We start from the raw sequence: 16,043 nt of genomic DNA on the forward strand, positions 1-16,043 counted from the left end.
CAATTCGGAAGGATGAGCCCTTGAAGACTCCTTATTGTGTGATCACGAGGCCAAAGAAATAATCTCCATTGTCACTACAAAACCTTGGGCAAATCTCCATTCCCTTCTGAACCTCAGTTTTTTCATTCACAGAAATAAGGAAGCTTGGGGCGCCTGGGTGGCTCAGTTGTTAAGCGTCTGCCTTCGGCTCGGGTCATGATCCCAGGGTCCTGGGATCGAGCCCCAAATTGGGCTCCCTGCTCCGCAGGGAGCCTGCTTCTCCCTCTCCCACTCCCCCTGCTTGTGTTCCCTCTCTCACTGTGTCTCTCCTGTCAAATAAATAAATAAAATCTTTAAAAAAAAAAAAAAAGGAAGTTTGATGAGATCAACGGTGTTCAGACCTCTTAGTTTCGATTTCCAAAGAAAAATGGAGGTGGTAAGAGACAACTGGCACAGAATTGCCAATTTTTTTTTTTACAAATAAGAACTTTTTTTAAAGATTTTATTTATTTATTTGACAGAGGGAGAGAAAGCACAAGTAGGCAAAGTGGCAGGTAGAAGGAGAGGGAGGAGAAGGCTCTCCACTGAGCAGGGAGCTGGATGTGGGGCTCGATCCCAGGTCCCTGGGATCATGACCTGAGCTGAAGGCAGCTGCTTAACCAACTAAGCCACCCAGGTTCCCCGACAAATAAGAACTTTTAAAAAACTGACATATCACTTACAATATCACCATAATTTCATATGGTAAAACTAAAAAGAAGTACATTAGATATAATCTGAGAAGAGATTTCCCCCCAAAATGACAGTTGTGAACCTTACTCTGACATTGTCACTACAGACCAAAAAAAAACTTGGTTATGGATTTGGCACCAGTGACAATCAAGACACCAGGGGCCCTCCTATATCCCTCTCATAGGTTTCAGAACATGCTACCCCCAAATATGGTTCTTGGGCATATTCAATATTTTGAGCTGAAAGAATTTGAGAAACAGCAGGTGCAGGAAGGCCTCTCCGACTTCCTCTGCTCCTCTGAAGCAGGTCATAGGACCCTCTTGTGAGAAGTGCCCTACCTACACTCAGAGGAAATCTCTGAAGATGGAGGGATGCTGAGAGGAGTCCAAATAGGCCTTGCTAACTTCTCCCCAGTTTACTACCCTTAGCTCAGACCCTTTTGTTCTATCACAGTTTTCCATGACTTTCTACTCTTCATCAGACCTAGTATAAAGTCTCAAGCTTAATTGTGCTTCTTCAGGTCTTCATTTCCTTATGAAGAGTCCCATGTCATGTAAAACTTATATTAAGTAAGTTTGGGGGCACGTGGGTGGCTCAGTCGGTTAAGCGTCTGCGTTCGGCTCAGGTCATGATCTCAGGGTCCTGGGATGGAGCCCTGCATTGGGCTCCCTGCTCAGCGGGGAGCCTGCTTCTCCCTCTCCCTCTGCCTGCCACTCCCCCTGCTTATGCTCTCTCTCTCTCTCTGTCAAATAAATAAATAAATAAATAAATAAATAAATAAATAAATAAATAAATAAATCTTTAAAAATAAAATAAAAAAATAAATTTGACACTTTTCTCCTGTTAATCTGTCTTTGTTAGTTTAATATTCAGGCCCAATCAGGGACCCTAAGAGGGTTGAGGAAAAGCTTTTCCTCTCCTACACCTTCTATTTCTTTATTACTAGGAGTCTAATGTATCCTGGATAGGATGAATGTGTGTGTGTGTGTGTGTGTAATCTGGCATGGAATAAAGTTTCTGTCAGGTGAAAAAGCCACCTATTGCATTATTTTCTGTTTTCTCTCTCAGGAAACAAAAAATCTAAACCAACCTCTATTTTAATACAGATCAGAATCTGCTTAGAAGCAAAATTTCCTTGTGAGTCAGAGGAAAAGATTTAGGAAATAATTTGAATGTCATTCTCTTTAACTTGTTAACACTGTTGTTTAACTTAAAATGTTTGCTTTTAAAATGGTTTTTATAATTATATGAGTTTATTATAAAAAATTTGGGAAAACATAAAATAAAGTAAAAATAACTCAGAATTCCATCATCTGGAAGAAACAACCATAAATATTTTAGTGGATATTCCTCCATTCTTTTTCTACAAATATGTATATACTTTAAAAATTGGGATCAGACTTTATCTACTATTTTTAGTGCTCTTTTCACTTATAACATTTTGTGAGGAAAATATGAGTTTTCACGATCATTTAGTATTAGTGTATCCTATGAATATACTTATATTATTCTCTTGATTTTTGTTGTTTCAATTTTTCAATATTATATAAAAAGCTGTTCTGAACATTCCTATTCATCTTTATTCATACCCCTATTTCTTTCCCATTCTAGTATAAATGCCACTGGAAGAATGATGAATCAGAGGATATGTATACTTAAATTTTGATACAAATTACTCACCAAAAAGGGCATTCCCACAAATAATGTTTAAAAGTTCCCATTTCTTGGGGCGCCTGGGTGGCTCAGTCATTAAGCGTCTGCCTTTGGCTCAGGTCATGATTTCAGGTCCTGGGATCGAGCCCCGCATCGAGCCCCGCATCGAGCCCCGCATCGGGCTCCCTGCTCCGCGAGAAGCCTGCTTCTCCCTCTCCCACTCCCCCTGCTTGTGTTCCTGTTCTCGCTATGTCTCTCTCTCTCTCAAATAAATAAATAAAATCTTTAAAAAAAAAAAAAAAAGAAAGAAATGCAAGTGAAAACAATGAGATACTATTGTTCTGCCATCAAATTGCTGAAGATTTAGAATAATGAAAATACTCAGCACTGAGTAAATGCAATGAAATGGGAAGGTTTTTAAAAAGTAAATTTATTTATTTATTTATTTATTTATTTATTTATTTATTTATTTAAGTAATGTCTACTCCTAACTTTGGGCTTGAACCTATGACCCTGAGATCAAGAGTCCCATGATCTTCTTTTTTTAAGATTTCATTTATTTATTTGTCAGAGAGAGAGAGCACAAGCAGCGGGAGAGGCAGAGGCAGAGGGAGAATCAGGCTCCCTGCTGAGCAAGGAGCCCGATGTGGGACTTGATCCCAGGACCCTGGGATCATGACCTGAGCCGAAGGCAGACGCTTAACCAGGCATCCCAAGTCCCATGATCTTATGACTGAGCCAGTTAGGTGCCAAGAAATGGGAAATTTTTTTTTTTTTAAGATTTTATTTATTTATTTGACAGAGAGAGAGACAGTGAGAGAGGGAACACAGCAGGGGGAGTGGGGGAGGGAGAAGCAGGCTTCCCGCCCCTCATCTATAATTTCTTCTAACTATACATATGAATTCTGTTTTTGAACAGTGTCTAGAATTTCCCTTAGGGCGCCTGGGTGGCTCAGTTGGTTAAGTGGCTGCATTTGGCTCAGGTCATGATCCCGGGGTCCTGGGATTGAGCCCCGCATTGGGCTTCTGTGCTCAGCAGGGATTGTGCTCCTCCCTCTCCCACTGACCCTGCCACCGCCTCCCCCCCACCCCGCTTGTGCTCGAGCTCTCTCTTTCTCAAATGAATGAATAAAAAATCATAAAAAAAAGGAATTTCCCTTATAAGGTTAAATAAAGGAGGAAACCTGCTTTATCCCAACTTTAGTGTTTCATCAATAGTATAATATTGGTTATTGGACTGAAATTCCTTAACTGCTAAATTATTACTATCTTATATATTCATAGTTTCTCATCGTAAATATTTTTTTCTCATCATAAATATTATTGAGATCAGTTTGACCTTATTTTGTGTTGCAGAGACAGAACTTAACATAAAATGCAGATCACCAAATAAACATTAAAAAGATACCTTGGGGGGTGCCTGGGTGGGTCAGTCAGTTAAGCATCTGCCTTCGGCTCAGGTCATGATCCCAGGGTCCTGGGATCGAGCCCCACATCAGGCTCCCTGCTCAGCGGGAAGCCTGCTTCTCCCTCTCCCTCTGCCATTGCCTCCGCTTGTGTGTTCTCTCTCTCTGTCAAATAAATAAATAAATCCTAAAATAAATAAATAAAATCTTTAAAAAAAAGGAGGGGGTGCCTGTGAAGTGTCCAACTCTTGTTTCAGCTTGGATTGTGATCTCATGGTGGTAAGATCAGGCCCCAAGTTGGGCTCTGCACTCAGCTTGGAGTCTGCTTGGGATTTTCTCTCCCTCTCCCTCTGCCCCTCTGCTTGTGCTCTGTCTCTAAAATGGGTGAATAAATCTTTAAAAAAAAAAAAAAAAGATACCTTGCATATGCTATTGTAATTTAAGATGTTATTTTAATAGCCTCCATAAAATGTAAAATATACATGTAGTTTATTATTTGATTTTTCCCCCTTATTCATGTTGTTACTATTATTCTTATTACTAAAACTGAACATTCCTAGTATATTTACAGCCTATTTGACATTCACCAACTGGTTCATCTTCATTTTTTGTGGGTTAAATATTATGTTCAAATTTCAAGAAAGTCTAAACATATTAATATTGAAATGTGTGATATTCCTAATTATCATTGCTGGGTTCTTAAATATGGCAACTTTCTGATAACATAGAAAAATGAAATGAAAAAAGTGAGAGAAACTCTGTCAAATATCATGTAGTTTCAGTAATAACTATTTTATTTTTATTTATTTTTAAGATTTTATTTATTTATTTGACAGAGAGAGAGCAGGAGAGCACAAGCAGTGGGAGCGGCAGAGGGAGAGGGAGAAGCAGGCCCCCCGCCCAGCAGGGAGCCCGATGCAGGGGCTGCATCCCAGGACCCTGGAATCATGACCTGTGCCGAAGGCAGATGCTTAACAACTGAGCCACCCAGGCGCCCCAGTAATAACTATTTTAATAATGATCATTTTCACAGAGCAATTGATTTTCAGGTACAGGGTTCCTTCACTGTTCCAGACAGCAAATGTGTATTAAAAAGGATCTCAGGTTCAATTCTCAGAAGGGTTTTGCTTAGCAACCTCCCAAGCTATATTAATTGAGAATGAATGTGAAGAATGCCCATGTCTCTCAGGTTACTTCTAATGTTTCTTTCCAGACTCCACTTGGCTTTCTACTTCTACCTTTATACTGTTTTTCCAAGTCTTGTCTTTTAGCTTTTCAACAAATTTTTGTGCACTTCTGTCCTTTGTAAATCCCTTCCGATTTGGTGAGATCATAAAGATTCCAGCTTCAAAGATGATTAGAAAGTGCTATGCAGGCTAATGGTTGCACAAAACAATTCTGAGTATCAAGGTCACAGACAAAGGGCACTACTCCAAACTGGGAAGAAAACAGAATGTGCTTGGCACAAACTGTCACTGAACCCTGGTCTTTGCTTCAGGCAAATGCTTTCACCTGCATTCATCCAGTATCTCATTCTTTTTTTGTTTTTTTTTTAAGATTTTATTTATTTATTTGACAGAGAGAGACACAGTGAGAGGGGGAACACAAGCAGGGGGAGTGGGAGAGGAAGAAGCAGGCTTCCTGCTGAGCAGGGAGCCTGATGCGGGGCTCGATCCCAGGACCCTGGGATCATGACCTGAGCTGAAGGCAGATGCTTAATGACTGAGCCACCCAGGTGCCCCCGGTATCTCATTCTTGCTCTTGGTCAGAGTCAATGAAAATTTACTGCTAAATTGATACAAATAATTAAGGTGGTTCCTAGACCTCACTTGAAGGGTAACTTCTTCATATGGTATTAATATTTCAAAATATAAGTAAAGAACTGGGTTTTTCAATACCCCCATCCAAATACTAACCAGGCCCACCCCTGCTTAGCCACTGAAATCAGGCACATTCTGGGTGGTATGGCTCTAGATAGGTTTTTTCCATTCTTGTCTAGCAAAATCTGCCACAATGGGTCCCACAGAAAGGATCACTAAATGGCTACTCAACCCTACATGTCAGTGGTAAGGAAATAAAATGTACTAGAAAATAATGGGAATATTTACTATGTCACTTTTCTTAGGTTGCTGCCCCTGAGCAAGGGTGGTGCTTCTCAAGTTTAGGGTACTGAAAGTCATCTGGGGTGTTTATTCAACTGTAGCTTCCTGGACCCCAAATCCAGAGATTTTGGTAGGTCTCAAGTGCAGGAATCTCTGAATTTACCAAGTATCTTAAACTGATTCTGATGCAAGTGATCAGAAACACTAATTTGGGGCTTTTACTATTGACTTGAAAGCTAACCACCCTTATTAGTTCTTTTTTTTTTTTTTTAAGATTTTATTTATTTGCGAGAGAGAATGAGAGACAGAGAGCACGAGAGGGAGGAGGGTCAGAGGGAGAAGCAGACTCCCTGTTGAGCAGGGAGTCTGATGCGAGACTCGATCCTGGGACTCCAGGATCATGACCTGAGCCGAAGACAGTCGCTTAACCAACTGAGCCACCCAGGCGCCCCCACCCTTATTAGTTCTATTATTGGCCAATTATTTTTAAATTTAGTTTCTCCATTTTCAAAACTGACAAGTAAGACCTGACCCATCTGATTCCTTGGCACTAGGTAAAGTTGAACACCATTATGTTGGCATTTATCCCAGAAGACAGACACTAATAGGCTGAACAAAAAGAACTGCCTATTTTAAATGAATGAGTAATTAAAATAACAGAATCTAAAACCAAAATAACTAGAGATTGGAGAAAAGCCTGAGAGGAGGGAGGGTAACCCTCATATAAGTAATCCAGAATCATCTCTGTACCACAAGGGTTCTCAGTCCTAACCCTTCATACCCTCATATGGCAGAAAACTGTCACAGACTGCACCCTTATGAGGCAAATTTTTCTCTGGTATGTGGGCCTACCCTGCGTACGCGGGTGTGGTAAGCCTGATAATTTCTGAAGGAAAAATGTAAGCCAATGCTTTCCACCAACATCAGAGATAGCCCTAATAAGAATAAAAACAACCCACTTACCTTAATTATTCAATTCTGGAAAGAATCTACCCTAAGGGAAAATGAAAAATATTAAAAAATTAATAAACAAAACATTTAGACTTGTATTTATTTCTATAGGGGAGAAGAGAGCAGGATGCATCCAGAGAGAAGCACACAGGCAGGCTTCCAAGTTACAGGAAGTGTTTTATTTCTTCAGTTGGAAGTGGATACTAAGCTGTTCATTTTTTTATTGATCTTTAAGTTGTTCAAATATGCTTTATACAAGCTTTGTATTTGGTATAAATCACCTTAAATTTTAGTTTTAATTTAATTAAAAAAATTTTTTTTTTAAGATTTTGTTTATTTGAGAAAGAGTGAGAAAGAGAGAATGAGATGGGGGAGGGTCAGAGGGAGAAGCAGATTTCCCGCTGAGCAGGGAGCCTGATGTGGGACTGATCCTGGGACTCCGGGATCCGATCATGACCTGAGCCAAAGGCAGATGCTTAATCAACTGAGCCACCCATATTTTATTTACTTTTTTAAGATTCTTTTTTTAATTTAAATTCAATTAGCCAACATATAGTACATCATGAGTTTCAGATGTAGAGTTCAGTAAAGGATTTTTTTTTTTTTTAAGTAATCTCTACACTCAATGTGGGGCTTGAACTCACAAACCCAAGATCAAGAGTCACATGCTGTACTGACTGAGCTAGCCAGGCAGCCTTTATCACCTTTAATTTTTAAACATTTTATACTGAAAAACTATATTTTAACACTTCAGTTTTATTTATAACAACAACAGCATAAAATGGAAGCAGCCTATTGGAATGGTTAAGGTGAACATTGGTGAAAGGAGGGGGGAAATGAGTTGGGGGGGAATCCAAAAAAAAAAAGTAAACATTGTTCAACCATATGCTGAACTATAACCAATGGAATATTATTCAGTTACTTAAAATATGATTATGTAGCACTATGGGGAAAAAAGCTTATGATAGAGGCGCCTGGGTGGCTCAGTCAGTTAAGTGTCTGCCTTGGGGTCAGAGCCCCGCATCAGGCTTCCTGCTCAGCAGGGAGTCTGCTTCTCCCTCTGCCTCCCGCTCCCCCTGCTTGTGATCTCTCTCTCACTCTCTCTGTCTGTCAAATAAATAAATAAAATCTTTTTTTAAAAAAGTTAAGAGAATATAAACGCTTATGATAAGTTACCAAGAAATTATGACAAAATCCTGTAACTAGATGATTACAACCATGTAAAACAGTTCAAACAGTAAGAAAGTTTGCTACTGTGATGCTGTAATTGTTTTTAGCAAAAGGGATTATGAATGCGTTCCCCTTGTTTTGTTTCTCTAATGTTCTTTAGTGTGGTTCTGTTGTTATTAATAATTAAACTTTTTATTACAAAAAGAAAAAAGATTTCTCCAGAAAGCATTATTTGGTTCTACTGTAAATTAATGTGACCAGAAATCGCACTGACTTCTAAGGTTTTATACAGGAGAAAGTTTTTATGTAAAACAATAAAAAGTAAGAAAACAAAATCTTTCCCTCAGATGTTTCTCAGGAGCCTCTCAGCCTCTGCACCTCAGAGAACAAATGCCTTCTGCTAAGATTCAATTGTCTGCCAAGAATTGAGTTTCCCCTCCTTTTGGTTCGTGTCATTGGCCAGCCTGCCTTTCCATCACCACCCACCTCTGGTATCTTGGTCACACACACCTCACAGCAAGGAGCTGACTAATCCTGATGCTGGGGCGGTTTATTAGGCAACCTTTCACACAGTGCCTATTGCTACCCATTGCACAACATATTTGACTGGGAATAATAAACACCATGGTTTACATTTGACTCCAGTTGTCCTGTCAGTGCTAGCAGCTTAAGTGTGTAAACATCACCCAGTGCCTTTAGAAAGACGCTGACATCATGTCCCAGGCTCCTTAATGTTGTGGAACATGAGAGAAGGGGGGTGGGGAGCCTATGAGTAAGAATTCAGAAGCAGATGAGGATATTAGTCACTTTCTGCTTTATTTCTGAAAGAAATGAAAAGCTGCCCACTTACGCGTTATAGCTACAAATAAACTTATTCTTAAGATTTAGAATTTAAAAACTAGAACAAGCAAACAAATCAACAACACTCTAAACATACTTGTGTTAATCCCTCAATAAGGAATAAGCACATCTCTGGACGAGAACAGTGTTTTAGTGATGAAAATAGGTCAATGAGGAAAAGCAATTCTATTATTAAAAATGCTGTTATAATTTCATCAGTGTTACAATACAGAACGTGTTTGCAGAAATCACTATGAAAAGAAGGTTCTATGTTTTGTTTATTGAGACTGCAAGCTGCCTTTTACAAAACGCTGCAGCCATGCCCAGGTTAAGGGAAAAGAGGGGGGAAAAAAACTAAACGAGAGGAGAATAAGGATTCCAATTGTGATTTGTTTCTAGAATATTCTCTTGCCCGGATTGTTAAGTCTGTTGGAATATGTAGCATATAGTTCGGTCCATTTTCTGAAGCTAGATTAGTCATTTTTAGAGTCTTCCATCTCCCCAGTGTACACAGTGTGACAGTAACGCTAATATAAAAGCCATGTGCAAATTTTGTTTGCTAATAAGATTCCAGACCACTAATGAAAGGACACAGGGTTCTTCAGCTAAAGAAAACAAGAGGGGCGCCTGGGTGGCTCAGTCGTTAAGCGTCTGCCTTCGGCTCAGGTCATGATCCCAGGGTCCTGGGATCGAGCCCCACATCGGGCTCCCTGTTCCTTGGGAAGCCTGCTTCTCCCTCTCCCACTCCCCCTGCTTGTGTCCCTGCTCTCGCTATCTCTCTCTCTGTGTCAAATAAATAAACTCTTAAAAAAAAGAAAACAAGAATATCCACCTACAGTTTCTTTTGAGTGTGAAAGAAGAGCAATATATATATATATATGTTTTTGGTTACAAAGAGTGTGTTTTTAAGTAGTGTAAGAAAGTAAGGCAAAGGTTAGCCACCCTATGATAAAGTAGGATCATATGGAAAGTCAAGCAATGGTCAGCAAGATTACACTCCAGTCAGTCTAACCACATTTCTTCAAAATTGAGAAGGGCAAAGTAAATTCCTTAGAGTATCTTTGTATAATAGCTCTGAATCATACCAGTACAAAATTACCAGGTCATCTACTTTAACTTGCTCTTTCATTAATATTTAGGAATTACCATGGTCAGAACCTGATCAACCACACCTGAGTGTGGAAGGTATTTCCAACTTTGGAAGGACTTGTTTCCAATAGGAGCAAAAGGCCGAAACTCACCTTCTGTTTAATGAATGACCAACAATTACCTTATTGTTCTTATCTCTCTCTGCTAAAATTCAATCCTTAAATTAAATGTGTACGATGAAGAATCTCACCTTTGGCCCCTTGGTAACAGGAATTATTTTCTTTTTTGTTTGTTTGTTTCTTTCTTTCTTTCTTTGAGACAGAGAGAATGAAAGAGAGAGAGCACATGAGAGGGGGGAGGGTCAGAGGCAGAAGCAGGCTCCCTGCCGAGCAGGGAGCCCGATGCGGGACTCGAACCAGGGACTCTAGGATCATGACCTGAGCCGAAGGCAGTCGCTTAACCAACTGAGCCACCCAGGCGCCCCTAACAGGAATTATTTTCAACCTCATTTTACCACAGTCATTATTTTTTTAATGGAGCTATGGAAAATGGCCAAAAGAGATTTTATGGGTCATTGTATTGCATACTATAAATGATGGTAATTCTAGCTCTTTAAAACTAATACTTGGCCTATTCAAAAATCACTTCCAGGGACACCTGGGTAGCTCAGTTGGTTAAGCATCTGCCTTCGGCTCAGGTCATGATCCCAGAGTCCTGGGATCGAGCCCCACATCGGGGTCCCTGCTCAGCGGGGAGCCTGCTTCTCCCTCTCCCTCTGCTGCTCCCCCTGGTTGTGTGTGCGTTCTCTCTCTCTCTGATTAATAAAATCTTTTTTAAAAAATCACTTCCAAGGTGAATATGATTGTTTTCTTCCTAAAAACAAAACAGAAAATGATGGGGAAAATAGAACTCCTACCTAGGGGAATAGGAGACTAAAATAACATTCCTTTTTTTTTCCAGACTTATTTCAAATAGCTGACTGATTCAGGTATTCATGATCCCTATGCTAGGCTATGACTAGATTTTTATTGATCTGTTCTATTGTTTCTTTAGTTTATATCATTTATTTCTGCTCTAATCTTTATTATTTCCTTCCTTCTGCTGATTTTAAGTTTTGTTTGTTCTTTTTCTAGTTCCTTTAGGTGTAAGGTTAGGTTGTTTACTTAAGATTTTTCCTGCTGGGATACCTGGGTGGCTCAGTCAATTAAGTGTCTGCCTTCGGCTTAGGTCATAATCCCTGGGTCCTGGGATCGAGTCCCACATCCGGCTCCCTGCTCAGTAGGGAGCCTGCTTCTCCCTCTGCTTGTGCTATCTCTCTGACAAATAAATAAAATCTTTAAAAAAAGAGACTCTGTTTAAAAAAATAAAAAGAAAACCTACCATCTTTAAAAAAATTTTTTTTCTTGCTCCTTGAGGTAAGCCTGTATTGCTATAAACTTCCCTCTAAGAATAGCTTTTGCTGTGTCCCAAAGGTTTTGAACTATTGTGAACTATGACTAGATTTTTAAAATAAGTTTACCTGAGGAATGGGTATTTATGATATTGTTGAGAGTATTCATGAGTTATATTTTCTTCATAGAAATACAATTAGAGGGGTGCCTGGGTGGCTCAGTTGTTAAGCGTCTGCCTTCGGCTCCTGTCATGATCCCAGGGTCCTGGGATCGAGCCCCGTGTCTGACTCCCTGCTCCGCGGGAAGCCTGCTTCTCCCTCTCCCACTCCCCCTGCTTGTGTTCCCTCTCTCACTGTGTCTCTCTCTGTCAAATAAATAAATAAAATCTTAAAAAAAAAAGAAAGAAATACGACTAGAAAGCAGTTTGCAAGTTGAATTTTTTGTTATTTTTAATTTTTATTTTTTATTTTTTTATTTTAAAGATTTATTTATTTTAGAAAGAAAGAGCGAGTACAAGTGGGGGGAAGGACAGAGGGAGAGAATCTCCAGGGGGCTCAATCCCACAACTCATGAGATCATGACCTGAGCCAATAACAAGAGTCAGATACTTAACCTGCTGAGCTGCGCAGGTGTCCTTGAAGAATTTTTTTTTTTATTTATTTTTTAAAGATTTTATTTATTTATTCATGAGAGACAGAGAGAAACAGAGGGAGAAGCAGGCTCCCAAGGAGCGGGAAGCCCGATGCGGGACTCGATCCCAGGACCCTGGGATCATGACCTGAGCCGAAGGCAGACGCTTAACCATCTGAGCCACCCAGGCGCCCAAGAATTTTTTTTTTTTTAAGATTTTATTTATTTGAGAGAGAGAGAGAGCACAAGCCAGGAGAGGGATGGAGGGGGTGGGAGAAGCAGGCTCCCAGCTGAGCAGGGAGCCCCATGTAGGGCTTGATCCCAGGACCCTGGGATTATGACTTGAGCTGAAGGCAGATGCTTAACCGACTAAGCCAACCAGACATCCCATTTTTGTATGTATATATTTTTAAAAATTTTATTTATTTGAGAGAGAGAATAGCGGGAGAGTGAGAGGGAGAAGCAAACTCCCCACCAAGCAGAGAGCCTGATGCGGGACTCGATGCAGGGCTCAATCCCAGGACCCTGAGATCAGGACCTGAGCCAAAGGCAAATGCTTAACCAACTGAGCCACCCAGGTGCCCCTATTTATTATTTTTAAGTAGGCTCCATGCTCAACGTGGGCCTTGAACTCATAACCCTAAGATCAAGAGTCTCATGCTCTACTGATTGAGCCAGTGAGGTGCCCAAAGAGTGGATACATTTTAAATTACCAGTCAAATAGCGCTGGATGCTATCCTCTCCATTTTTCAGTTCAGGAAATTGAAGCCTAGATAGTGACTAATTGGTTTAATCCCAATTACAAAATCAGTCAGTGAACGAAAAGCCATTAGTAGATGCTAGGACTATTGATTTAAAACTCAGTCTTTCACTAGATCACATACTATAAATAATTACTATTGAAAGGGGGAAATATTCAAGGGAAATAGCAGATGCAAACTGAATATTTTGAGTTTTGTTTTTTTTAAGATTTTATTTATTTATTTGACAGAGAGAGACACAGCGAGAGAGGGAACACAAGCAAGGGGGGTGGGAGAGGGAGAAGCAGGCTTCCCGCCGAGCAGGGAGCCTGATATGGGGCTCAATCCCAGGACCCTGGGACCATGACGTGAGCCAAAGGCAGACACTTAATGCTTAATGACTGAGCCACCCAGGTGCCCCTGAATATTTTGAGTTTTTTTTTTTTTTTTTTAAAGATTTTATTTATTTATTTGAGAGAGAGAGAATGAGAGACAGAGAGCATGAGAAGGAGGAGGGTCAGAGGGAGAAGCAGACTCCCTGCTCAGCAGGGAGCCCGATGCGGGACTTGATCCCGGGACTCCAGGATCATGACCTGAGCCGAAGGCAGTCGCTTAACCAACTGAGCCACCCAGGCGCCCTGAATATTTTGAGTTTTAATAATAGCCTAAAATAAGCCAGTATATATTGTGCAGAGCATTGGTAAAGGTAAATACATAGGTAAACATAAAAGCATAAATGTACTTGTGTTTGTAATTCTTTTATTTTCACCTCTAATTTACGAGACAAGTGCATAAAGCAATGATTAACAACTCAGTTGATGGGCATACAATATATAAAGATGTAATTTGTATGTCAATAAATAGCACAAAGAGGAGTAGAAAATAAAGCTATATTGGAGTAACATTTTTGTATACTACCTCAATTAATTTGATATTAATCCAAGCTTCATTATTTTTTAAGTTAAGATGCTAATTGTAATCCCTAGGACAGCCACTAAGAAAAGAACTCAAAAACATTTAGTAAAAGAAACAACAAAGGAGTTAAAACAGTAGCCAGAAAGTAAGTAGCACAAAAGAAAGCAATAATGGAGAAATAGAAACCTAAGAGACCTAAATAGAGACCTAAGAGCCCAAAAAACAGAGCTAAGACACACAGAAAATAAATAGCAAAATGGCAAATGTAAAAACTATGTTATTGATAATAACATTAATTGTAAATGGACTAAATGTTCCAATCAAAAGGCAGAAATGTGCAGAATGGATGAAAAAATGATGACCCAACTATATGCTGTCTACAAAAGACAAAGTGTGAATTCAAAGCCACAAATAACCTGAGAGGAAAAGAAGGGAAAAATATACAAACAAACAGTACCCCAAAGAGAGCTAGAGTGGTTATACTAATATCAGAGAAAATAGATTTTAAGACAAAAATCGTTATTAGAGCCAAAAATATATACATTATAATGATAAAAGGTTTAATCTGTCATGAAGACATAACTATAAGTACATATGCACCTAAAAACAGAGCCTGAAATACATGAAGTAAAAAGTAATAAGGGAGAAATAGGCAATTCAACCATAATAAGGATTTCATTATTCTACTTTCAAGAATGGTTAGAACAACCAGACAGATGATCAGCAAAGAAACAAAATACTTGAATACTATTATAAACCAATTGGACCCACCAGACATTCACCCAACAAAAGCAGAATGCACATTCTTCTCACATACACATGGAAAGTCTCAATGATTTAACCAAAAAAAGCACAAAACTTGTATACTGAAAGCTACAAAACATCATTGATAGAGTAAAGAAGAAGTAAATGAATGGAAAGAAATCCCATGTTTATAAATTGGGAGACTTATTATTAAAATGGCAATAAAGGCCAAATGGATGTAAATAGTCAATGCAATCCCTGTCAAAATCAGAGCTGGTTTTGTTGTTGTTTTGCATTTGTTTTTGCAATTGACAACCTGATCTTAAATTCTCATGGAAATGCAAGGAACCTAGAATAGCCAAAATGATCTTGAAAAAGAACAAAGTTGGAGGATTCACACTTCCTGATTTCAAAACACACTACAAAGCTACAATAATCAAGCCAGGGTGGTATTGTGGTATTGGAAGAAGGATAGAAATTGAAATCAATGAAACATAATTGAAAGTCCAGATAAACCTTTATATTTATGGTCAGTTGATTTTCAACAAGGGTGCCAAGAAATTCACAGGAAAAAAAATCTTTCCAAAAATGGTGTGGAGACAACTGGATAGCCATGTACCAAAAAAAGGGGGGGGGGGGGTTGGATTGTATCTCACAACATATACAAAAATTAACTCAAAGTGGATCATAAACCTTAATGTAAGAGCTTAAACTATAAAACTCTTAGAAGAAAACATAAATGTAAATCTCCATTTTGATAGACATTTCTCCAAAGGAAATATATGAACAGCCAATAAGCACACAAAAGTGCTCAACATTGATGTGGGAGACGGAGGCAGAAGGAAATGTAGATAAAATTAAATCTCCCGGGGCGCCTGGGTGTCTCCGTTGTTAAGCGTCTGCCTTCGGCTCAGGTCATGATCCCAGGGTCCTGGGATCGAGCCCCACATCAGGCTCTCTGCTTCGCAGGAAGCCTGCTTCTCCCTCTCCCACTCCTCCTGCTTGTGTTCCCTCTCTCGCTGTCTCTCTCTCTGTCAAATAAATAAATAAAATCTTTAAAAAAAGAAAAATTAAATCTCCCTAGGGATGCCTGGGTGGCTCAGTCGGTTAAGCCTCTGCCTTTGGCTCAGGTCATCATCCCAGGAGGCTCCTTGCTCAGGGATCCTGCTCCTCCCTCTGCCTGCCACTCCCCCTGCTTGTGTTCCCTCTCTCGCTTTCTCTCTGTCAATAAATAAATAAAATCATTAAAATAAAAAATGTTCTCCAATGAATCTAATACGCAGCTAAGGTTGAGAACTACTGGCCTAGGTTTTTGCATGCAAAAAAGCCTTAAATTCTTCTAACATCCATCTGATTAGGTAGCTGTGGTTATCCTATTTTACATATGAAGGAACTGAGGTTTGGAAGGATTAAATAATTTGCCAAGTTCACCAAGCTAGTAAAATGGGAACTGGTTTTCACACACTGCTCAGCCAACTCTCGTGTGTATAGCCTTTTACCATACCACCTTCTAATAACTGAAGCTGGTAGATCGAAGTAAAGTGCATTGCCTCATGAAGTAATAATTTCCCAACACTGGAAATATAATAGAAGAATCTGGATAACAAGTCAGGGATGGCACAGACAGATGACTACACTGTTTGTTTTTGTCTTTGTTTTGTTTTGTTTTCAACATGAAGGACGGTAGAATAGGTTATCTCT

The 16,043-nt window shown here is 39.5% G+C and overlaps 1 long non-coding RNA gene across 7 annotated transcripts in view; it reads right to left on the reverse strand.

The window, feature by feature from the left end:
* Positions 1-16,043, reverse strand: part of LOC118003078 — a 78,501-nt gene that overhangs the window by 58,025 nt on the left and 4,433 nt on the right. For 5 of the 7 annotated variants that reach the window (XR_004677259.1, XR_004677256.1, XR_004677263.1 and 2 more), the window contains exon 2: positions 6,836-6,866. The exons of 1 other annotated variant lie outside the window; for it this stretch is intronic. This is a non-coding gene — a long non-coding RNA (uncharacterized LOC118003078). The remainder of the gene's footprint in view (positions 1-6,835; positions 6,867-16,043) is intronic. One more of the 7 variants, XR_004677258.1, reaches the window with a different exon arrangement.

Source organism: Mirounga leonina, unplaced genomic scaffold (assembly GCF_011800145.1).
Source record: "Mirounga leonina isolate KUSES-001 unplaced genomic scaffold, KU_Mleo_1.0 Mir_91, whole genome shotgun sequence".
Taxonomy (NCBI): domain Eukaryota; kingdom Metazoa; phylum Chordata; class Mammalia; order Carnivora; family Phocidae; genus Mirounga; species Mirounga leonina.